Here is a 23688-nt window from a genome sequence, read left to right on the forward strand (position 1 = left end):
GTCCTTAGAGTGCTTCTGTTCTAACAATCTGTAAATGATTCTAAAGTCTTCTGACTAGAATCAGTGATCCTGAGATCCCCTTGACCTTGAAATGCTTCTGTTTTAATAATCTAACACTGATGGACACATCAATGACTGTAAAAATCTTCTGGCCCAGAAATATAATAATATGTCTTCCCTTAGACTTTAGGGAAGATATATTAGGGATCCCTCTGACCTTAGAATGCTATTGTTCTAACAATCTGTCCATCAATGATTGTAAAAATCTTCGGGCCTAGGAATATAATGATATTACTTCCCTTAGACTTTAGGGGAGATATATAAGAGACCCTGAGGCCCTCTGACCTTAAAGTGCTATTGTTCTGTCTAGATGTGCTGATCAGTGACAACCAAATTCCTGAGATCATTCCTCAGTTCTACCTTTAGACCATAAATTAGCATGACAGTGACATGAAGAACTGGATAAATTTTGTTTCCTTGCTTCTGCTTCTTTGATAAATTATTTTGGAACTTAGCCTACTTCAATTAAAGTTACAATTACATAAAATTTGCCCCCTGATTTGGAGATGGGTTCAAGCTTGTAAATTCTTTTGAGATACCTTGTGAGACCAGGGTGTGACCCCCAACCTTTTAGGGTTCCTTTTAAACTTCAACATTTGGTGACCCTATGGGAAGAGTCTGGACTCCTCTGGCTTGATTCCCTTGTTGTCAAGGTAAGCCCCCCATTTTTTTCTCCTTCAATCCTATAATTGTAACTAGGACATCCCAAACAGCTGGAGAAGGCTTGGTTGGGTCGTCATGAGTTCCACACTCAGCAACTTTTCCTTGACTAGGGATGTCCAGATTGGGAAATTCTTGCAATTTTCAGCAAAATTAACCTTTACTACCTTTTTATCTTCTTTGGGATGACAGAGAATACGGAACTGTTATAGAATGTTTTTTGGCAAAATTTTATAGCTTTTGGCAAAGTTAGGACGGTCCTTTTTCATGTCATTTTGTCTGTGTCTGTGTCTTTATGCAGAATGTCTATGTCATGTTTGTTCTGTGAGCTAGCTTTTGTTACCTGGAAAAATTTAAAATATAACCAGCAAGGAAAAAAACCTCTATGCTGTAGTTAGAATACTGAGGAAATTTCTTAAAAAGCCTAACCTTTTTTTCTGTGGACTTCAGTTCTGGCCAATCTAGGAGCTACACAAAAAAGCTAGCTAATTAAAATTAAAATAACATCTTAGCAGATTCTCAAAATTTTGAAAGCAATGATTAAGAAGTTTGACAAGTAGTCATTTTAAGATTTCAAGAAAAATTCCTGAAACATTGCAGATAATTCCAGGAATTTACTCATTCTGGAAGAAAAGAAAAAAGAAAAACAAACTAGGCCAATAGCAACTTTTTGCTAACTTTTCCTTGACCCTGACCTTGTCCAGAGTCCCCTTTTGATCCTTTGGGAAAGCACCCTAGAAAATATTAAGGGACCTTCTCCACTGCACTTCCTAGAGTGTATCTCAGTTGTGGGGATTACTAACAAGATTAATATAGCCCAAGTCCTTCTGTTTGCTAACTCCTCTCACCTCAGATCAAATTAAGAAAAAGAACGCTAAAAAAAACTGTAGGGAAACTCAAATTCTAGCTCACCTGTAGAAATGGGGAAAGCAGCAACAGCCACAGGGACTCCACACAATCGTCACTTCCCCAACCTGGCTTAGGGGAATGGGAATGCAGTGAGGGTCAGGCTCCATGGTCACTATTCCCTGAGCCCTGGCACCTGAAACTACCATCAAGGGAGATTCTGTCCAACAATTGCCTGGAAAGAATCCAGGTACCCTTGGAAGCACCAACTATGGCAGTGTGAGGTGAGAAAGCCAGTCAGCCTCTGCATTTGGTAAGCCCACCATTCTCTGTTTCAGTTGTAGATATGTATTAGCTATATAATTTATGTCAAATTATGTTATCTCTGCCCAGTTTTCTGATTTGTAAAGAGAAATAATAATGATTGTTGTGAAAATCATATAATTACAAAAGTGCTTAGTATAAAACATGCTATACAAATGTTAACTACTTTATTGGTTATAATTGCTTTATATTTAATATCTTTATGGGTATTTAGGTGTGACCAACATACAATGTCAATGTTGAGATAAATGATTTCTATATGTGTGTATATACTAAGTGCATAGAGGAAAGAAATCTCTTTCTTTACCCTTCCCTTCTTCCCTGACTGCAGCAGGAATAAATGGATGAAGAGGTGAGAGGAAGAGAAAGAAAATACACTCATTTCAGTGAAATTTATTAATTGAGATATGATAGTAAAAGCAATTTTAAAGGAGCTCTATAGCCCATTAAAGGGATATGTAAAATTTGCACTGATAGTGTTAATAGAAGATTTAAAAGTTTGGGAACTTTAGAAAAACAGAAAGGCAGTTTGCTACCACTTTGAAGACTCTGGAAACAGTCTGCTTTTGAGTTATCTAGAATCAGACTTCTGAGGATCCTGTCAGTAAAAAAAAAAAAAAAAGGCACTTTAACTGTTTTCTGGCTCACAAGAGAAATGATTTGTATGAGTTGGAAAATAACCAAATGGCAATTCAGTTTGTCTAGAACATTTAATTAGAATTTAGGGAATCTCATTAACTAAAGTTGTTGATTTTAAAATCTGTTTTATCTCAATTTTAAGAATTGTCTTGTTTTCTCCCTAAAAGGGAAATTTGTTTAAGGGAATAGAAATCATCCCTGAATACTTCCAAAGCTACAACAGCTTGAGGACAGAACAAAGCAGTTTGCTGCTGCTTGAAAACTCTGGCAATAAACAGCCTGTTTTGAGTTGACAAAGAGTCAAATTTCTGAGGGTCCTGTCAACTAAAAGAAGGTGAAAATTTTATTTAGCCTTGCTAATCCCGTTTTATAATGCTTTGGTAAATGTAATCTAGGAAATTAAGTATTTTCACCTTTGCTAAAAAATTAAGAAGCAATTACAGATAAGACTGTTTGGCTATTAGGAAAATTCTAAAATTAACTAAATTGTTTGTAGTTATGGTCATCATGTTAAACCTAAAGTTGGTAATTACTGTGTATGGAACAAGAGGGATGAGGTGAAAGCCTTAGCAGTTCACTTCCAAGTACGAGTTATGCAGCACCTTTTCTTCCTTCATAGAGTGGGGAGCACAGCCCATGAAAACACTAAGAATAGATGGGGTGGGCAACAGCAAGTTCAGCCCTTCTCTGGGGTCTCTGTCAATTCCCCTTAATTTGTAAGTTTGCCAGTTTTCTTGAAACCATCAGCCCTGAGAAATGAGCCTGTTTGGATGTACAGTTCCTAAACAAGGAATGTGTTTACTAAGAATCTGTAAGCTTGTTTAATGATTGATCCTTTGCATCAAGATAAGTTTAAACATATAAAATATCTTAAACAAAATCTCCTATGTGTGTAAGTCCTGGTAAACTTTTAAAAATAATGTAATTAACTCCAAGTTGTAATTATTAGAATTTGCTATTAGAGATAAAATCTCTTGGGAGTATAACTAATATGCTTTTGAGTTTTCAATTTGATTGTTTAATCATTAAGTCAGTAACCCCACCGTTGGAGAGAAATGCCATAAGTTATTCAGAGGAATGCCTTACTGAATTGTCACTGGTGGACAATCTTATCTTGGCAAGAGCTGGGAGGACAACTTTAGCCTCTGTTCAAGGTGGGATCCTTTTGACTCAATTTCCCAGTTTTGTTTCTTTGTTTGTCACCTGTTTTTTCCTGAGTCTGGCTATGAGGTGGAATTGTTACTCCATGATCACTCATTAAATAGACCTAAGGATACTTTATCTTGTTATGTATGTGCTCTTAGGCTGAAACCTGAAAGACCTGTTTTGATGCTATCATAATCATATGTCCACTTTTTCCTTTTATAGAAAATTTCTATAATCAAAGCAAATGGTCAATAGAAGCCATTAACCTAATACAAGTCCTAGGGGACACAATGGTTTTTTAACTTAGATCTTTTTAAAAAAAAATTTAATTCAAGTTTTTTTGTTTTCAAAATATATATATGGATAATTTTCAACATTCACCCTTACAAAATCTAGTGTTCTGAATTTTTTCCCTCCCTTCCCCTCACCTCTTTCCCTAGATGGCAAGTAATCCAATATATGTTAAACATGTGCAGATCTTCTATATATATTTCCAAAAATATTATGCTGCACATAAAAAATGAGATCAAAAAAGAAAAAATGAGGAAGAAAATAAAATGCAAGCAAACAATAAGAGTGAAAGTACTATGTTGTGACCCACATTCATTTCTCACAGTCCTCTCTCTGTGTGTAGATGGCTCCCTACATCACAAGATCATTGGGACTGGCCTGAATCATCTCATTGTTGAAGAGAGCCACGTCCATCAGAATTGATCATCATATAATCTTCTTGTTGCAGTGTATAATGATCTCCTGGTTCTGCTCATTTCATTCAGCATTAGTTCATGTAAGTCTCTCCAGGTGTCTCTGAAATCATCCTGCTGGTCATTTCTTACCGAACAATAATATTCCATAATATTCATATACCACAATTTATTCAACCATTCTCCAATTGATGGGCATCTACTCAGTTTCCCATTTCTGGCCATTACAAAGAGGGCTGCCACAAACATTCTTGCACATACAGGTTCCTTTCCCTTCTTTAGTATCTCTTTGGGATATAAGCCCAGTAGTAGCACTGCTGGATCAAAGGGTATGCACAGTTTGATAACTTTTTGAGCATAGTTTCAGAATAGTTGAATTAGTTCACAACTGTATCAGTGTCCCAATTTTCCCACATCCCCTCCAACATTCATCATTATCTTTTCCTGTTATCTTAGCCAATCTGGCTATTGGTACTTCAAGAGTTGTCTCAATTTGCATTTCTCTGATCAATAGTGTGATTTTTTTTTTAATTTAATAATAACTTTGTATTGACAGAATCCATGCCAGGATAATTTTTACACAGCATTATCCCTTGCAATCACTTATGTTTCGTTTTTTCCCCTCCCTCCCAATAGTGTGATTTAGAGCACCTTTTCATATGACTAGAAATGGATTCAATTTCTTCATCTGAAAATTGGCTTTTCATATCCTTTGACCATTTATTAATTGGAAAATGGCTTGTAGTCGTATAAATTTGAGTCAATTCTCTATATATTTCAGAAATGAGGTCTTTATTAGAACCTTTGAAGTAAAAATATTTTCCCAGTCTTAGATCTTAAAGATTCTTTCTTTTACATACCATTGCATAAAGATTCACAATTTATTTTTGCCTTTGAAAAGGAAAATCCAGGAGAAGGTAACCCCCACCAATTAATATGGGCAGTCAATGTCCATAGCATGGAAGTAGCTCAGAGCTTCCATGACAGCCCCTGCATATTTGAACAGGCTCTGACTATCCAATATATAAGTGATATCTTGATCTGCAGCCCAACCCAAGAGCCAGCTTCTCTGGCTGAAGCCATAAAAACTCTTAACTTCTTGGCCCCTCCAGGGCTATGAAGTTTCTTTGTCTTAGGGCTCATATTGCCTATTAGTCTGTTGAGTATTTGGGCCATGAATAAACTCCCACCTCCCTTTTACTCACAAAAGAGAGGAAGCAATCTTATCACTCCCTGAAACTTTCTCCAAGAAATGGCTGCATCCCTGACACAATTTTCCTGCCACAATCAGGCCAAGGCTTTTAAGACCCTGAAAACTAAACTGCCCCGTCCCTAGCCCTACCTAAAGCCTTTTACCTGTATGTTGATGAAAGGCCGGGCCAGGTCCTAGGGGTTTTGACTCAGTCCCTGGAACCCTATTCCAGATCCCTTCTTCTCAAAAAAACATGGTATCTTTGGGGTGACTCTCCTGCCTTAGAACAAACTGTCACAGCCCTTCTAATTGAGAAATTGGAATGCTATTGTTCTAACAATCTATCCATCAATGTTGTAAAAATCTTCTGGCCCAGAAATATAATAATATTTCTTCCTTTAGGCTTCAGGGAAGATATATATAAGGGACCCTGAAAACCTCTGACCTTAGAGTGCTAATATTCTAATAACCTGTCAATGATTCTAAAATCTTCTGGCCTTAGATATGCTGGTCAGTGATAAACAAATTTCTGAAAGCACTTCTCAGTTCTATCTCTAAGACATAAAAGTAGTATATCAATGACATGAAGAACTGGATAAATTTGTCTCCTTGCTCCTGGTTCTTTGCTAAATTTTTTTGGAACTTAGTTCATTTAAATAGGCATTACAATTACAATAAGCTTTGCCCCTTGACTTGGAGATAGGTTCAAGCCTGTTATTTTTTTGAGACACCTCACAAAACTAGTCTGCAACCCCCCCCAACCTTTTGAGATTTGGTCTGAATCTCAGCAGCACCACACTCTTCTTCCTCCATCTTTGCAGGACTTTTGTCACAAATTAACTATGATGTGAATTACCATGAGATCAGCCTACTGACTATACCAAAGGTAGGCATATGTCTAGAGCTAGGTCTCTCTTAGTTCAGGTTTTATGCTGGGAGAAAAATGAGATACCTATATGGTAGGCAAAAGATGAAATAACTGGGAAACAAAGGTTTGAGCTCCTGAGTATATTGATTTATTATGTAATACATGCCAATTGCTCAACAAATTGGAACAAATCCTCCTCATCTTTGGCACTGTACCCTGAAAACAGGGGGAACAAACTTTGATGCATTAAAAACAATCAAATAAACAAATTAATTAAAAGAAAAACGATTAACCAAGATACTAAATTAGGCAATCTGATTTTTAATTGTAGGCAAGATTTTGGACTTTCCAGGTTGGAAGAGAAAGAGCAAATAGGTGCAATATCCTGAAATCAGAAAAAGAGATGTCTCACACCTTCCAAGTGTCTGTATTTGATGAAAGTTGGGAGGCAATTCCTAATTCAAACAGTGACCCACGAGTTATATGTGATGAAAACACAATGATATTCTTTTTTGCCAAAAGGTACCTTTATTCACAAGAAAAGTTCATGGGCAAAATCCAAAGATGTTTTTGCAACATGGTTTTGAAAAGGGGAGACTTTTATAGTTCAGAAGGAGGAGGAGGAGATAATAAAGGCAGGATCTTGGGAGTGACATAAATGTGTACTGAGATGCTGAGACTCCCAAAAATAAGTCTGGGAAACCTGAATCTCCCCTCAAGGTTGAAGTACTAACAATGAAAAAGCCAGATGAGCTCCAGATTCTCATTATTCTATGCAAACAGGACAATCTGGGCAACTGACCTGATCAAAGTTGACAAAATATTAAATACCTTATTTCTTTCCACTTAAGAGTCTATTTGCTAAGGCCCCTGAGAATGCTAGGGGTGAATTAAAGCCATCTCAGAGCCCAGTCATTAAATTTTCACCAGGGTTTGATTAAAAAAAAAAAAAGAGTCTATTTGCTTCGAACCACTTCCATCTTTTCACTCCCATATCAGCTCCTTTTTCTTAACCCCATTTTCCTCCTGCTTTAATTTCTGTACCTCTAGACTGCTAGAATTCAAAAATCTACCAGTAACAAAACAATACAATTTAATATTTCAAAGTTTATATGTGGATATTTTGGGATAGCTATTTATCTGTCTTTAAGTCTAAGAAAAAGACAGCATCTTAAACCTGAACTCAGGCTTGGCTAGGCAGGATATACTTTAGATGCCATGTGCATATAGCAGCATGGAGACCAGGGTGGGAGTCAGAGTAAAGCTTCCCCTTCTCACATGCCCATCTTGATAAGCAACTCAAAATAGTCCAGACATGATTCACACACAGCTGGGATGGAAGAGTGTCTTCCAGTTGGGTTGACTCTTTTTCTCCATCCACTGAGTCATCTCTTTGGTTGTGAAACCAATATAGGAACTGTTGTAATTTCAACTTAAAGTCCTTTGTCCTTGAGTTATATTTATTTAGAAGCAGGTTTTCCAACTACCATGAAGTTCAATAAAACCATCATGTTCCATTAGGATGGCCCAATAGATTACTTGATATTCACTATTGTGGTAAAAGGACTACATACCTGTAAGGACCCTTTCAACACAAAATTTATGATTATGGCACTCAAAGAAAGATTCAACCTTGTTCAGGAGATAATTTACATTTCTGTTTTCTTGATTCTCCACTGTTTGAGTGGAACGTTTCTTTTTTTAAATGGTATTTTATTTATAAATGTAAAGACAATTTTCAACATTCTTTTTTGGATTTGTTTTTAAATAATAGCTTTTTTATTTTCAAAATATATGCAAAGATAGTTTTCAATATTCACTTTTGCAAAACCTTATGATCTATTTTTTTCTCCTTCCCTTCCATCTACCCTCTCTCTTAGATAGTAAGAAATCAATATATGTAAAACATGTACAATTCTTCTATATATATTACCACATTTATCATGTTATACAAAAAAAGCAGATCAAAAAGGAAAAAATGAGAAAGAAAACAAAAAACAAACAAGAACAAAAAAAAAAGTGAAAATATGATGCTATGATTCACATTCAGTCCCCATAGTTCTTTATCTGGATGCAGATGGCTCTCTCCATCACAAGGAATTGGCCTGAATCACTTCATCAACATTCATTTATTAGAAAGATTTAAAATTCCAAAATTTTTTTCTTCCCTTCTCTTACTTCTCAAGATAGCAAGCAATCCCATTTATATCACGCATATACAATAAAGTAAAACATATTTCCACATTAGTCATGTTGTGAAAGAATAACAGAATAAAAGGGCAAGAACATGAAAAAAAAAACCCAAAGTGAAAATAGTATTCTTTGATCTGCATTCAGACTTCATCAGTTCCTTTTCTGGATGTGGATAGCGTTTTCCATAATGAGTCGTTTGGAATTGTCATGGAACATGGTATTGCTGAGAAGAGCTAAGTCACACAGTGTAACTGTTATTGTGTACAATGTTCTGGTTCTGCTCACCAAGTGAAATCTTTCTGATTATTTAATCAAATCAAACAAGGAATTTCGTACCACATACTTTGAGCCTGGCTCTCTGATAGCAAGTACACTCTGTAATGCAATTGAAAGAACATTGTTCTTAGTTTCAGAAGACCTGGCTTTAAGCCCTGCCTCTGATGTTGACTTGCTATGTGATCTAGGGAAACTATAATTCTCTCTACTATTTTTTTCCATCTCTGCTAAGATGAACTCAGTCTGAAAAGGCTTTGTTAGAGCATAAATATATGAATAGTCAAGAAGATTATTTGTTAGAAGATACACTATGATCTGGGGCTAAGTTTTTGAGTAATTTTCTTGCTTAGAATTGTATCACAGTGGAATTTACACAAAGAATGTTTACTTTCAAAGGTCACAAATAGACAAACTTATTGCCCCCTTCCCAAATTTATCCCCTTTCTTTCCTTCCTTCATGTACCACCTCAGTCTCAGAGGAGTGGAAAGTTAGGTTCATGGTTTAGATTGGTTCCCATAGAGCAAATCCCAGGTCCAAGTCCAAAATCCACCTGAAGCTCAAGTGCCAGACTTCTACATAGGGTTCCTATTTGAGGCTGGTGACAACTAGCTCACCTACAATCCTAACTCCAAAGTTGCCATGATTTCAACTTCCAGGTCTTATGAGGATCATCACCTCTGGCACCTGAACCCAAAAATAAACTATGCAGAACAGAAACAAACACTCCCAGATCCATTTCTTGGAGCCCATATAAAAGAAAGAAAGCAAGGGAAGGCAAAGTCCATCCCCTCTCATGGTTCAGTTCATGACATCCACAGTGGTATAGTGACTAATCAGAATGCAGGCCAAAAAAAGGTGAAGAAAAAAATTATCCCAGTCTCACCACTTTAAAAGATGTAGGCAAACTATCAGAAAGACTACCATACTCATGTGGTACAGGAAGCAATGGGAGCCTATAAAAAACAAAATAGGCTGTGCTCAAAAATTTTACATTGCCAACCTAAGAACTATTGAATTCCCAAATATTGTAAAAGATCAAACTCACATAGCCCTTGGCTGGGCATGGAGGGAACAGGTGCCAAGTATGGGATTGTGGCAGAACTAACCTGAAATGCATCTGAAAGCACAGAGTCCTCAAGTGGAAATTAAAACAGGAATCATACAAATTTTTTTTTATCTCTATGGTAGAAAAATAATTTTCTCTGGGGATATTAAGTGATCAGGAAGTATAGTTCAAGAACATTGACTCAAATATAAAGGTCTAGCTAGGGATAGCTGTGTTCTGTGTTCTTGAGTTTGTTGTCTGGAGGCAGAGTCTCCTGGGATTTTATGTCTCCTCTCTCCAAGACTTTGAGAGAAAAGACATGATTCTATTATAAAAAAAGAAAAAAGAAAATTAGTCCAGTAGGAAGACTTATTTGTCCTAGTCTGATTTACCTTGGATGTTTTCTGTGGGGATAGGAAGAAAGTGGTCTGCCCTTTTCACTGAAAGAGGAATGGCAGAAAAGGTGTCTTTAATTTGAAAGAAGATGCCAGAGTTCACTCTTCATATTAGGTGAGTAAATGTGCAGTTCAAATGGATTCATAGGAGCTGAGTGTTAAATTTTCAATATTAGCATATTACATCTTGGAAACAGACAAATCAGAGCTTGATTTATTGTTTTGTTCATTGTCAAAGCTTAAGAAAGTGATGGAGAAAATGTTACTAATGAAGATAAAACTTAAAATTGTGTTCTGTGTCCATCCCCACCCCTCCTCCCCAGTCAGTTGTTAAACATTTACCACCATGTCCCTAATTGGGACCTCTTGTTAACTAGTAAACATAAGCACATGGATAGAGGATCATGTATTATGATTTTGAGTGGATGCAGCTCTAAAGAGTACTTTGAATCTGAGAAAATTTATGTTATTTCCATGCATAAGTTGGAAATTGTTCAGCAATTGTATGTCTATAAAATGGGGGTTCATGATAACTAGATTATCTACCTCATAGATTTGTTGTATGGATAAAATGAGATACTATATAAAGTGTTTTCCAAACCTTAATGCCTATGTACAAATATAGGCTATCTTTTCTATTTGAGGTTCACAAATTTTATGTTAATGTTCCAAAATAAAAATGTTCCCCAAAGGAATATTGAGTCAGGTGTATAAGTGGAGCCCAGCAAGATTCCTTTTCTTGTGTATAATATTTCCTCCTATCAGTCACTCATTATTTTGTAAAATTGTATTTATGTCAAGTCTCTCCAACAATGTAAGGAAGAAAACTGAGTTTTAGCACTTCTTTTGAGGTTCCCCATATAATGCCAAGCAGAGAACCTTTTCCAGAGCCACTTATTCAGTAATGATGGGTCTGATGAATTCCTTTGAGATTTATGGGGAGGTGATATAAGAGCTTGACAAGTGATATTCTTCCTGAATGTACACTCACATGAATTCTTTCAATAATCCTAGCTATAATTGGAATCATCTTTAGGAAACAGCCTAGAAATGCAAAGTTTGATGAAATTCAGTTATTTCTGTTGTATAATACATTGTTTTGGAATATGAATTATTTTAAAATTTTGCTTTTCTGGGTAAACAGAATATAGAAAAGGCAATAAAGGACAAAGGTGTTTCCCTAGTCAATACTATTAACTATAGTTGACAGTATACTGTTATCCTTTGACTAACCCTCCATCATGCAGCCTACCTCTCTGGATAGAGTACCTTAATGTTAGCCATTTAACCTGTTTTTCCCCACTTTCTCAGATCTATCTAACACAGTCCCCTGTTAACCTGCTGAGGGACGCAACTGATTCTCTTGGGCTATAAATAAATTGTAAGGTCTGTTTAGCACTAAGTTCAGACTTAAAACACTGGTAGATGATCAAGCAGCAGAGGTAAGTGAATTGGAGTCCTTTGTGTTAGAAATGTCTGGATATATTTCAGTATATTATATCATTATATCATGTTATATTAATTACACTATATTATGTCACGTGTCATATTATAACATATCATAATATATCATATTATATTATCTTATATCAGGTTGATGAGCATTTATTAAAGCTTACTATGTTCCAGGTACTATGTTAAACACAAAGAATACAAAACAAAACAAAACACAGTTTGTTAATATTAGAAATCTTATATTTTAATGGGGAAAACAACATGCAAAAAACTATATGCACAAAAGACACATACAGAGTGCTATCTCAGATAACAGTGGTGGTAAGGAGACAGAGATTGGAAAAGACTTCTTCAGAAGGTGAGATTTGAGTTGAGTCTTGAAAGAAGCCATATAATATATGATTATATCGTATCATAATAAATCATATGTTATAAAATTGTATTTATGTCAAGTCTCTACAATAATATTGCCAACAGTGTAAGGAAAAAGACTGAGTTTTAGCATTTCTTCTAATGTTCCCCATATAACATCTAGAAGAGAACCATTTCTAGGTTTGCAAAGTTACATTATATTTTATATTATATATGTATATATACATACAAAATAATATAATGTAACACAATATTATAAAATATGTTGTGTTATATTTGATCATATTTTATTAGATGGCTCTATTTTATGTTCTAACCAATAGAGCAGGAGTCAAAAACATAATTTTTAAATATAAAAATTTAGAGTAGCATAAACATTTGGATAATTTTTCATTATTTCAAATACATAGAAACTTACACATAAACATATACACAAAAGTCTTGTTCACTTCATCATGGTAAGGAAATGAGAATAGATTTTCAAAGACGGGTGAGTGAAGCAAGTTCTATGTATTAAGTCAGAAAGATTTCAGAGATAGGACTAACAATGGACTGCATCTGTATTCAGAGGACCAGTTTTACTCAGTACAGAGAGATTCAGCAGCAGCAGCAGCAGCTGTTAATTTGCCTCTTGGTGATGAAGTCTTTAGCATTAGAAACCCAGGCAACAAGGAAAAATACAAAACTGCCCTGAAGTCTGTGTAGCTCCTTACTGCTTCTGTAGTGATTGTACCAGAGTGAGGGGAAAGTGGACAGAAGATGCAAAGATTCACAAAGCTTTTTGATTACCAAAAAAAGTTGAATTAGTTGTCATTATTGGAAACATGAGATCCCTATCTAGTGACCAATGAATAGACATACAACTGGAGGAAATGAATCAGATTAATCTTTAAATTTTTAAAATTCTCCTTGGAGAGTCAGATAAGAGATTTAGTAAAAAAATTTTTTGTCTGTCCAAAAACAACAAGAAACAATTTTGTTTGGCCATTTCTAATTGCCATATACATGATAAATGAGAAATTGTTTTACCTGACTACAAATATTTTATTACAAGGAGTTTTGCATTTTCTATTTATTAGAAATTTGGTTCAATTTCATTGTTTTCAATAATTTTTATTGATAAATTTTATTTTTACATCACTGAAATTTCCCAGCGTATGTTGTTTCTTCCTTTCCATCACAGATAGCAATCTCTTTTAGCAAAAAAAAAAAAAAAAAAAAAATTAAAAAGGGAAAAAAAAACAATTCTGAAAACTAACTAGCACATGGAAAATATCAGATTATTTGCAGTGTGCCATATAGTTCCCAATTTCTTCCAAGAAATGAGGGAATATACCTTCTCATATTCCTTCATGGGTCAAATTTGGTTGTTATAATTTCATAGTAATAAATTTTTTTGTTCTTTCCATTTATATTTTTGTTCTTGTTCATTTATTTCAATTGTGTCTGACTTCATGACCATTTTTGGGTTTTCTTGGTAAAGATTAGTACTAGAGTGGCTTGCTATTTCCTTCTCCAGCTAGTTTACAAATGAGGAAACTGAAGCAAAGAGACATAAGTGTCTTGCCCAGGATCACATGACAGGTAAAGTATCTGAGACTGGATTTGAAATTAGGTTTTCCTGACACTGTGCCATCTACCTGCCCATTTATATTTTTGTCATAATTGTTTATGTTATTTTCCTGATTCTGCTTTCTTCACTTTGTATTAAAAGCAACACTTCTACCAGGGCAACTCTTCTTGTCTTCTTCAGTAAATTGTCCCCAATATTATCCTTAATCTTTCTCTTAATCATCAGTGTCTCCCTAGTTCTGACTACCTATAAATAACCCACCCTCCATGTTATTAAACCCTCCATCAATTAAAAAACCCTCATTTAATGCTCTCCAATCATATCTCCTAGCTAATTGTAACATTTGACACTACTGAGCATATTCTCCTCCTGAATATTCTTTTCTCATTGGATTTTCAAGACATCACTCTCTCTTAGTACTCCTCCTACCTGGCTAACCTTGCATTCTTGGTCTCCTTTGCTAAACCTTAACCCATGTCATACCCATTAATTATAGTTATCTCCCAAGATTCTAGCCTAACTTTTTTTTCTATTCCCTCTTTATACTATCATACTTGATTGAACTCATCAATTTTCATGCATTTGATGATCATTTCTATGCAAATGTTTTCCAGGTAGAATTATATACCAGGCTACACTTTCTCCTGCACTCCATTCCCATTACTATCTGTCTATTACTATTTTGAACTGAATATCCCAGAGAATATGAAGGTAGCTACAGAGATGAATTCTGACCAAAAAAGCCATTACTTTTGGTTATTCAAAGCTAATTAATTTGGAGAAAATAGTTACATTTTAATTGAAGAAGTTAGAAGCTAGATTACAGAGGATTTAGAGAACAGTAAGTAGAGAGGAATTGAAAGATCCAAGTACTGATGCTTTTCAGAGTTTCACATACAATTGAAAGAAACAGAGAAAAATAGCTGGGGGATAGGTTTGATAGGATCAAACTCATCAAGTCTAAAACATACATTATCTTTCCCTCCAAAACCACCCTCTTCTAGACTTCCTTGTCACTCTCTAAGGGACTTGTGTCATCATTGTAGACCCAGGTTTTTCAATCTCATGCCATCCTGGACTCTTATTACTGTTGCTCACCCCAGACATCTAATCGTTGCCTCATTTTATTGCTTCTACCTTCACATCTGTCATATACATTATCTTTTTGCCACTCAAACGTTCGCCATTCTAGTCCAAGCACTTATCACCTCTCTCCCAGAGTATTGCTATAATTTCTATTGGTTATCCTATCTCAAGTCTCTTCTTACTCCGCATAACTGCCAACGATGATTTTCCTAAAGCACTAATAATAATATAATATAATAATATGTCACTGTAACAAAGGAAATACCTGAAAGACTGAGTTTCTGTGTAATCAATTTATTAATTAGACGATCTAATGATCAATACATTGATGATCAGTGGTTTTTCTTGGTAACAAAGGGCAAAACCATGCCAGCTATGAGAAAAGAGAAAGACTGGAAGACTGAGGAAAAAAGCCTGGGAAGAGAAAGACTGGAAGACTGACTGGAGGACAGCTCCCTTACTCTGCTTACATATTAAACTCCCTTATAAATATGATTTGAGTAAGGTTTCTATTTTGTCTAGATCTATCCTTCTGGCATTCTCTCTGGTTGTCTCCCTGAACCACTCTCCCTATTCTGCTCTGACTACTAACATCCCTGGCTTCCTTTAAGTTCCAACTTAAATCCCACTTTCAACAAGAAACTTTTCCCAACCCTTCTTAATTTCAATGCCTTCCCTCTGGGGATTATTTCCTATTTATTTTGTATATACTTTACTTTGAATATCCATTAGATTGTTAGCTCTATGAGTGCAGAGACTGTCTTTTGCCTCTTTTTGCCTCTTTTTGTTCTATCCCCAGTGTTTAGCACAATGCCTGGCATAAAATAGGTGTTTAATAAATTTTTACTGATAGATTGATAGAATACCTTCCCTCCTTCTTCAATTTTTCTTCAAATCAAATAATGTCCACTCCAATTCCAGCTGCTTTTTGAATTCTTTCTCAGATTTCAAAAACTCATATGAATCTTTATAGATTTCCTCCAAAATGCCAAATGTGAGACCCAACCATGGTAGTCTATCCTGTGCAGCTCTTGTCCATGTCTTCTCAAAAATATACCACTGAGGATTCACCAATGTATTAGAGGCTTTCCATACTATCTTCTGATATCATAAGGACACCAATGAAGAATTCAGTCCTTAAAAATGTCGTCATTCATCTTTGTTTTGATCCTAACATCACTGACAGCATCCTTTGCTCCACATTTTCCTTAAAGTTCTTTATTTGTTACATATTATAGCTATTCATACCCACCCTGCACCATTCTATTGGCTTCACTGTGTTATTCACATAATAACATTGCTTAAATATTGATTTTTTTAAGGTGAATCTTCCTTTCTGGAAGAAATCATTTCCTTTCATTAAAGGAAATTTGCTAAAAGAAATTTTGGGAAATGAAAATCAGTACCGCCCATTCTCCTCCTACTTTTCAGTTCCAATTCATTGTCAGCTTGTAAGGTCTGATATACATATATATGTGTGTGTATGACAGAAAAAGTCCATAGGCTGTCTATATGATTGTATAACCAATAGGTATTGTCTCTATTGTTTTGTGGGTTGTTGTTTTTTTTGCTATGTAGATGATTAGGCTTAACAGTTTTGAATGTCTCATTTAATCTCCTTTGCAATAGTCCAGAGCTTAATGAAGTCAGTATGACATCAACAACAGAAGTATTTGGAGGACCATACCACGGATACATAATTCTTTAGTATTCCTACATAACAGTGAGGAACATCTTTGCTGAACATCCTTCTCCTAGTTGTATGCATCACTGGATATTAATAATCAGATGGGTAATGGAAAGTATCATATAACTTTTAAGGAATATTGCATAATTTTGATATCTAAGATGGAAGATACCTTGTTGTGATACATTAGATAGCATTTTAATATTTGTAATTAAATACTTTAAAAAATAATCAACAGACCATAAGTATTGTTGAACTTCCAATCAATTTCAGAATAATAAAAATATGATCTACTACAGAACATATGACTCATATGGTCCTCATCAAGGAGCTCTTAATACATAGATAGATTACTCTCATAAACATTTATATAGATGGAAAAGTGTTATATGTAGACATATTCTGCACACACAAATATATTTTGTGTATATATAATATATATGTACGTACTTTCAGTTGTTGATATTCTTTCAATCACCTTTTGTTTCAGATATTATTAAGATCCAAGATTTTCCTCACACCTTGGTATATCTGCCTCCTTCAGATAACATGTTGATTGTTTCCCTCAGTGCTCTCATAATTGTGACACCTCCAATACCTCCCCTGAAGATTCTTGGTTTTAATCCTAACTCCATTGCGCTTATTCCAAACCCTGTGACTCTTTAATATAAGAGCTTCTAATTCTTGTCTTCTCCTGACTGTGTGGCTTTACTATACTTATATTGTTTCTTTTTGGATGTTTGTAATATTTTCTCCTTGACCTTAGAGTTCCAGAATTTGGCTATAATATTCCTGGAAGTTTTCATTTGGGGATTTCTTTCAGGAGATGATTGGTGTATTCTTTCAATTTCTATTTTACCTCTACTTCTAGAATATTAGGACAGTTTTTCTGAATAATTTCTAAAAATGTCTAGGTTCTTTTTTTGATCGTTGCTTTCAGGTAGGTCAATAAGTTTTAAATTCTCTCTCCTGGATCCATATTCCAAGTCAGTTTTTCCAAAGAGATATTTCATATCATTTTCTATTTTTTCATTCTTTTGGTTTCCTTTGGTGGTTTCTTGATTTGTCATAAAGTCATTAACTTTTATTCTAATTTCAATTCTAATTTTTAAGGAATTATTTTCTTCAGTAAGCTTTTGTACCTCCTTTCCCTTTGGCCAATTTTGCTTTTTAAGGCATTTTCCTCACTAGCTTTCTGTATTTCTTTTTACATCACTTTCAATTCTCTTCTCAGTATTTCTTCTATCTCTCTTATTTGATTTTCACAATCCCTTTTGAGTTCTTCCATGGCCTGAGACCAATTTTTATTTTTCTTGGAGGTTTTGAATGTAGGAACTTTGATTTATCTTCTTCTGAGTATGCACTTTGGTCTTCCTTGAAACCAGTGTAACTTTCTAAGGTCAGAATCTTTTTCTGTTATTTATTCATTTTCACAGCCTATTATTTGACTTTTAACTCTTTGTAAAAGTTGGGCTCTTTTTCCAGAGTGGAAGGTATAATGTCTCAAGCTTAAGAGGTTTTGTTTAGCTGTTTTCAGAAATTCTTTTAGAGACCTGACCACAAGCACTCTTTTCTGGCCTGGAAATGTGAGGAAGATACCTGCTTCACAGTGTGCCAAAGCAAGACAATCCTTCCTCAGTGCTAGTAAAGAGATGTCCTGACTAGCAGTTCACTGCAAATGAAAATTAATGACATTCTCCAAATGATGGGCATCTACTCAGTTTTCAATTCCTTGCCAGTACAAAAAGGGCTATTACAAACTTTTTTGCATATGTGGGTCCTTTTCCCTTTTTTATGATTTCTTTGGCATACAAACCTAGTAGAAGAAATACTGGTGGATCAAAAGATATGCTCAGCTTGATAGCCCTTTGGGCATAGTTCCATATAGCTCTCCAGAATGATTAGCTTAGTTTACAATTCCACCAACAATGTATTAGTGCCATAGTTTTCTCACATCCCCTCTAATATTCATCATTATCTTTTCCTGTCATCTTAGCCAATCTTACTTCAGAGTTGTCTTAATTTGCATTTCTCTGATTATAGTGATTTAGAGCATTTTTTGATATGACTAGAAATCATTTTAATTTCTTCATCTGAAAATCGTTTATTCATATCCTTTGATCGTTTATCAATTGGACAATGGCTTGCATCCTTATAAATTTGAGTCAATTCTCTATGTATTTTAGAAATGAGGTCTTTATCAGAACTCTTAGATGTAAAAATTTTTCCCCAGTTTACTGCTTCCCTTCTAATTATCTGCATTGGTTTTGTTTGTTCAAAATCTTTTAAATTTAATATAATCAAAATGATCAATTTTACATTCCATAATGTACGGTAGCTCTTCTTTGGCCACAAATTCTTTCCTTTTCCACAGATCTGAGAGGTAGACTATCATTTGTTCTTCTAATTTGCTTATAGTATCACTCTATGTCTAAATCATGAACTCATTTTGAACTTATTTTGATATAAATTGTTAGTTGTGGATCAATGCCTAGTTTCTGTCATATTAATTTCCACTTTTCCCAGCAATTTTTGTCAAATAGTAAGTCCTTATCTCAGTAGCTGGGGTCTTTGGATTTATCAAACACTAGATTACTATAGTCATTGATTATTGTATCTTGTGAACCTAATTTATTCCACTGTTCAATTACTATATTTCTTAGCTAGTACTAAATGGTTTTGATAACTGCTGCTTCATAATATCGTTTTAGATCTGGTACAGGTAGGCCTCCTTCATCTGCATTTTTTTCATTAATTCCTTTGAAATTCTTGACCTTTTGTTCTTCCAGATAAACTTTGTTATTATTTTTTCTAGCTCTGTAAAATAATTTTTGAATAAGTAGATTAATTTAGGTAAAATTGTCATTTTTATTATATTATCTTGGCGTTCTTCCAATTAATCAGATCTGACTTTATTTATGTGGAAAGTGTTTTGGAATTGTGTTCATATAGTTCCTCACTTCGTCTTGGCAGGTAAACTCCCAAATATTTTATATTAGCTATAGTTATTTTAAATGGAATTTCTCTTTGTATCTCTTGCTGCTGGACTTTTTCTGGTAATATATAGAAATGTTAATGATTTATGTGGATTTATTTTGTATCCTACAACTTTGTAAGTTGTTAATTGTTTCTAGTAGTTTTTAAATTTATTCTCTAGGATTCTCTAAGTATACCATCATATCATCTGCAAAGAGTGATAATTCTATTTCTTTATTACCTATTACCTATTCTAATTCCTTTAATTTCTTTTTCTTCTCTTATTGCTAAAGCTAACATTTCTAATACAATATTGAATAGTAATGGTACTAGTGACCAATCTTGGACTCAAAAGAAACATAGAAAGGGAAATGAGGAAAAGTATATATTATTTAAAGGTTAAACTGTTTACATTCCTACATGGGAAAATTACATCTGTAACTCTTAAGAACTGAGTGGCAATTAGAGGGAGCATATATGGATGGAGGGTATGAATATGAATGTGATGATATGAAAGAAAAAGACATTCAGGGGGAGAAAAAATTGTACTTGGAGAAGAGAAAAGGGGGAGTAAAATGGAACAAATGAGATCACATGAAAAAGCACAAAAGATCTATTACATCAGAGGGAAAGAAAGGAAGGGGATGAGCATTTTTTGAAACTTAATCTCATCAATTTTAGCTCAAAGAGGGAATAACATTTTCATTGGGTTGGGCATAGAAATTTATCTTACCCTATAAAGAAGTAGGAGGAGAACGGGAAAAGAAAAGAGAAAGGCTTGATAGAAAGGAGGACAGAAACACTAGGAGAAAAAAGTAAGAGAAGGGAAGAAGAGATGACAGAAGGTTGGGTAGGTTGAGGGCAGGGTGAGTTAGAAACAAAACACTATTAAGGAGTGATGGAAAGAGAAAACAAAATATACAGAGGAGAAAATAGAATGGAGGGAAATATACAACTAGTAATCATAACTGTTACTGTAAATGGGATGAATTCTCCTAAAAAATGGAAGTAAATAGAAGAGTGGATTAAAAATAAGAATCCTACAATATGTTGTTTTCAAGAAACACATATGACACAGAGAGATAGATATAAAATAAGAGTAAAAGGCTAGTGCAGAATTTATTGTGCTTCAACTAAAGTTAAAAAAGTAGGGGTAGCAATTCTGATCTCAGATAAAGCAAAAATAAAAATAGATTTAATTAAAAGAGATAAGGAAGACAATATACAAAAATGCCAATGCTTTGGATGAACTTCTTTTATAGCCGCTTGCAGTATTTTTTCCTTCGTCTGAGGGTTCTGGCATTTGGCCACTATATTTCTTGGTGTTTTGATTTTAGGATCCCTTTCAGTAGGTGATCAATGAATTCTTTCAATGTCTATTTTACCCTCTGTTTCTAAGACTTCTGGGCAGTTCTCTTTGATAATTTCCTGGAAAATAGTGTCCAGGCTGTTTTTTTCATCATACTTTTCTGGGAGTCCGATGATTCTCATGTTGTCTCTCCTGGATCTGTTTTCCAGCTCTGTTGTCTTCCCCAGAAGGTATTTCACATTCTTTTCCATTGTTTGATTTTTTTGGATTTGCTTGATTGATTCTTCTTGTCTCCTTGAGTCATTCAATTCCAATTGTTCAATTCTGATTTTCAGTGAAGTATTTTCTTCACTCACTTTTTAAAGATCTTTTTCTAATTGTCCAATTGAGTTCTTTTGTTCTGTGGAATTTTTTTCCATTTCGCCAATTTTGTTTTCCAGTTCACTAATCCTATTTTTCAAGGATTTGGTTTCTTTATCCACTCTCTCTTTAACTGACTTCTCCAGGCTCTTTTGCCAAGCCTCCCTCTCCTTTTCCCATTTTTCTTCTAGCTCCCTTGTGAGAGCCTTTTTAATTTCCTCCATGAGATTCATCTGTGCTGAGGAACAGATGATCTCCTCCTTTGGGGATTCACCTGGGGACTGTTTGTTTTTAGTCTCCTCAGGATTTGGAGTCTGCTCTTTATCTGTATAGAAGCTGTCAAGGGTTAAAGTCTTTTTCAGTTTCTTGCTCATTCTGTCTAATAATCAAAGACAAACTATCAAAGAAACAGAAGAAAAAAACCCTTGAATGGAGGCTGCTTTCTTTGGGGGAGGGGCTGGGTAGCCGTGAGGCACTGGCCCTACTGTGCTGCGCCTGCGCTCTGAGATCCCAGAGCGTGCTGAGTCACTGTGGGGGGTGGGGGGGGGAAGGGGGGGGCGGCCAGGTCCCGAGAGACTCCAGCTGTTTGGGGTTGTATTCTTCAGCCCCGGTGTTTTTAGCTTCTCTGCTGGGCTGCTGACTTGCTGCCAGAGCAAAGTATCTAATCCTGTAGCAAAGCTCTCCCCACAGAGACAGCTGCGATCACACCCCACCTCCTTTCCGCTCTGCTCGGCTCTGAGCCGCCTTCCGTGCTCTCGCTGCCGCTGCTGCCCACAGCTTGCTTCCAATCTAATAACCGTCCCCGCCCTCGCGCAAAAACAGATCTTTCTTGACGAGTCTCAAGGATGGTTTCTCTTGGTAACTAATTGTATGGTTTTTTTCAGTCGAGCATTAATTCAGAGGCATGAAATGAAATGGATAGTGAGAGAAAAACGTGGAGGTTACACAGCAGTGTGCCTCCTCTCCGCCATCTTCGGATGAACTTCTTTTATAACCTGAAATTTTCCTGAAGTTGTAAATTGTTTCTTTCTTTTTAAAATTTTTTTATTAAAGCTTTTTATTTACAGAACATATGCATGGATAATTTTTCGACATTGATCCTTGCAAAATCTTTTATTCCAAATTTTCCCCTTCTTCCCCCCACCCCCTTCACTAGCTGGCAGATAATCTAATACATGTTAAATATGTTTAAATATATGTTAAATCTAATATATGTATGCATATTTATACAGTTATCTTGCTGCACAAGAAAAACAGATCAAGAAGGAAAAAAAACTGAGAAAGAAAACAAAATGTAAGCAAACAACAAAGAGAATGAGAATGCTTTGTTGTGGTCCACACTCAGTTCCTACGGTTCTCTCTCTGAGTGTAGATGGCTCTCTTCATCACTGAACAAGTGGTACCGGTTTGAATCATCTCGTTGTTGAAGAGAGCCACATCCATCAGAATTGATCATAAGTCTTCTTGTTGCTGCCCCAGAGAAAAATTATTATGTACATAATAGTTGTCACAGCTATGGGTTTAAAAGCTTTTTAATTTCCTTTAGGTAGGTTACAAACAGTTGATTGTGAATTTTCTAACCACAGAATTAAATGGAAGCATTACTATATTTAAAAGCTGAAAGATTATTTACATTATTAAAAGAAGCAATTGAACTTCAGTTTGTAGTCATGTTAACACTGTCCAAATCTTATATAAAATCCTAAAATTTTTATTGCAATAGAATTGATACTTCATCATACATTGATATTTAGGTTGTATCTGTATACTGCTAGTATTACTGCAAACAATTGAGAAGTGAACAGTTTGATAAGATGGAACTCTGTGTGTGTGTATGTATGTATGTGTGTTTAATTGTATTTATTTTATATGATGCCAAATAACTGGCTTGATTTTTTTATTTAATTCTCTTTGAATATTGATTGGCTCGACCAAATTGATCAGTTGTTTGGCTTTATGCATCTACAATCTTTAATTTACTTGGTTTATAGAACATTGAATATATTAGTAGCATGGCTTATTGTTTTTTTTTTTCCCATGGGAATGTCTTTCAGGTCAGCCTTGCCCATATTAATGAGGCTAGATGAAAAAGAACAAAATAGAATAGGAGTTAAGAATTGAAATAAACAAGAATTTAAGAATTAGAAAATTTTCTATTAGAATTAGAATAATTAATTTTTCTCTCTATGGTTGTTCTGCCATTGACTACATTTCCCTGCCAAACTTGCAATAAATAAGCCCCAATTACTGGTATCCTATGCAGTTTAGCCAGCAAGCTAACAGCCAAACTGTCAATCCACAAACAGAAAGTTCTCCTAGCAATTCATCCCTGGTTTCCACTTAACTTTGTTTCCACCACCTGGATATAAAAAAGGTGGAATGGAAAATTTTCCTCTAAAAATTGTAATTTTGGGTTCATGTACTCCTTTCTATTTCATGTACTCCTTCCAGTTTCTATTTCCTTTATTCTATCCACTGTGGTCATGAAATCAATTAATCCTCTGCCTCAGTTTCTTCATTT

Source organism: Antechinus flavipes, chromosome 6 (assembly GCF_016432865.1).
Source record: "Antechinus flavipes isolate AdamAnt ecotype Samford, QLD, Australia chromosome 6, AdamAnt_v2, whole genome shotgun sequence".
Taxonomy (NCBI): domain Eukaryota; kingdom Metazoa; phylum Chordata; class Mammalia; order Dasyuromorphia; family Dasyuridae; genus Antechinus; species Antechinus flavipes.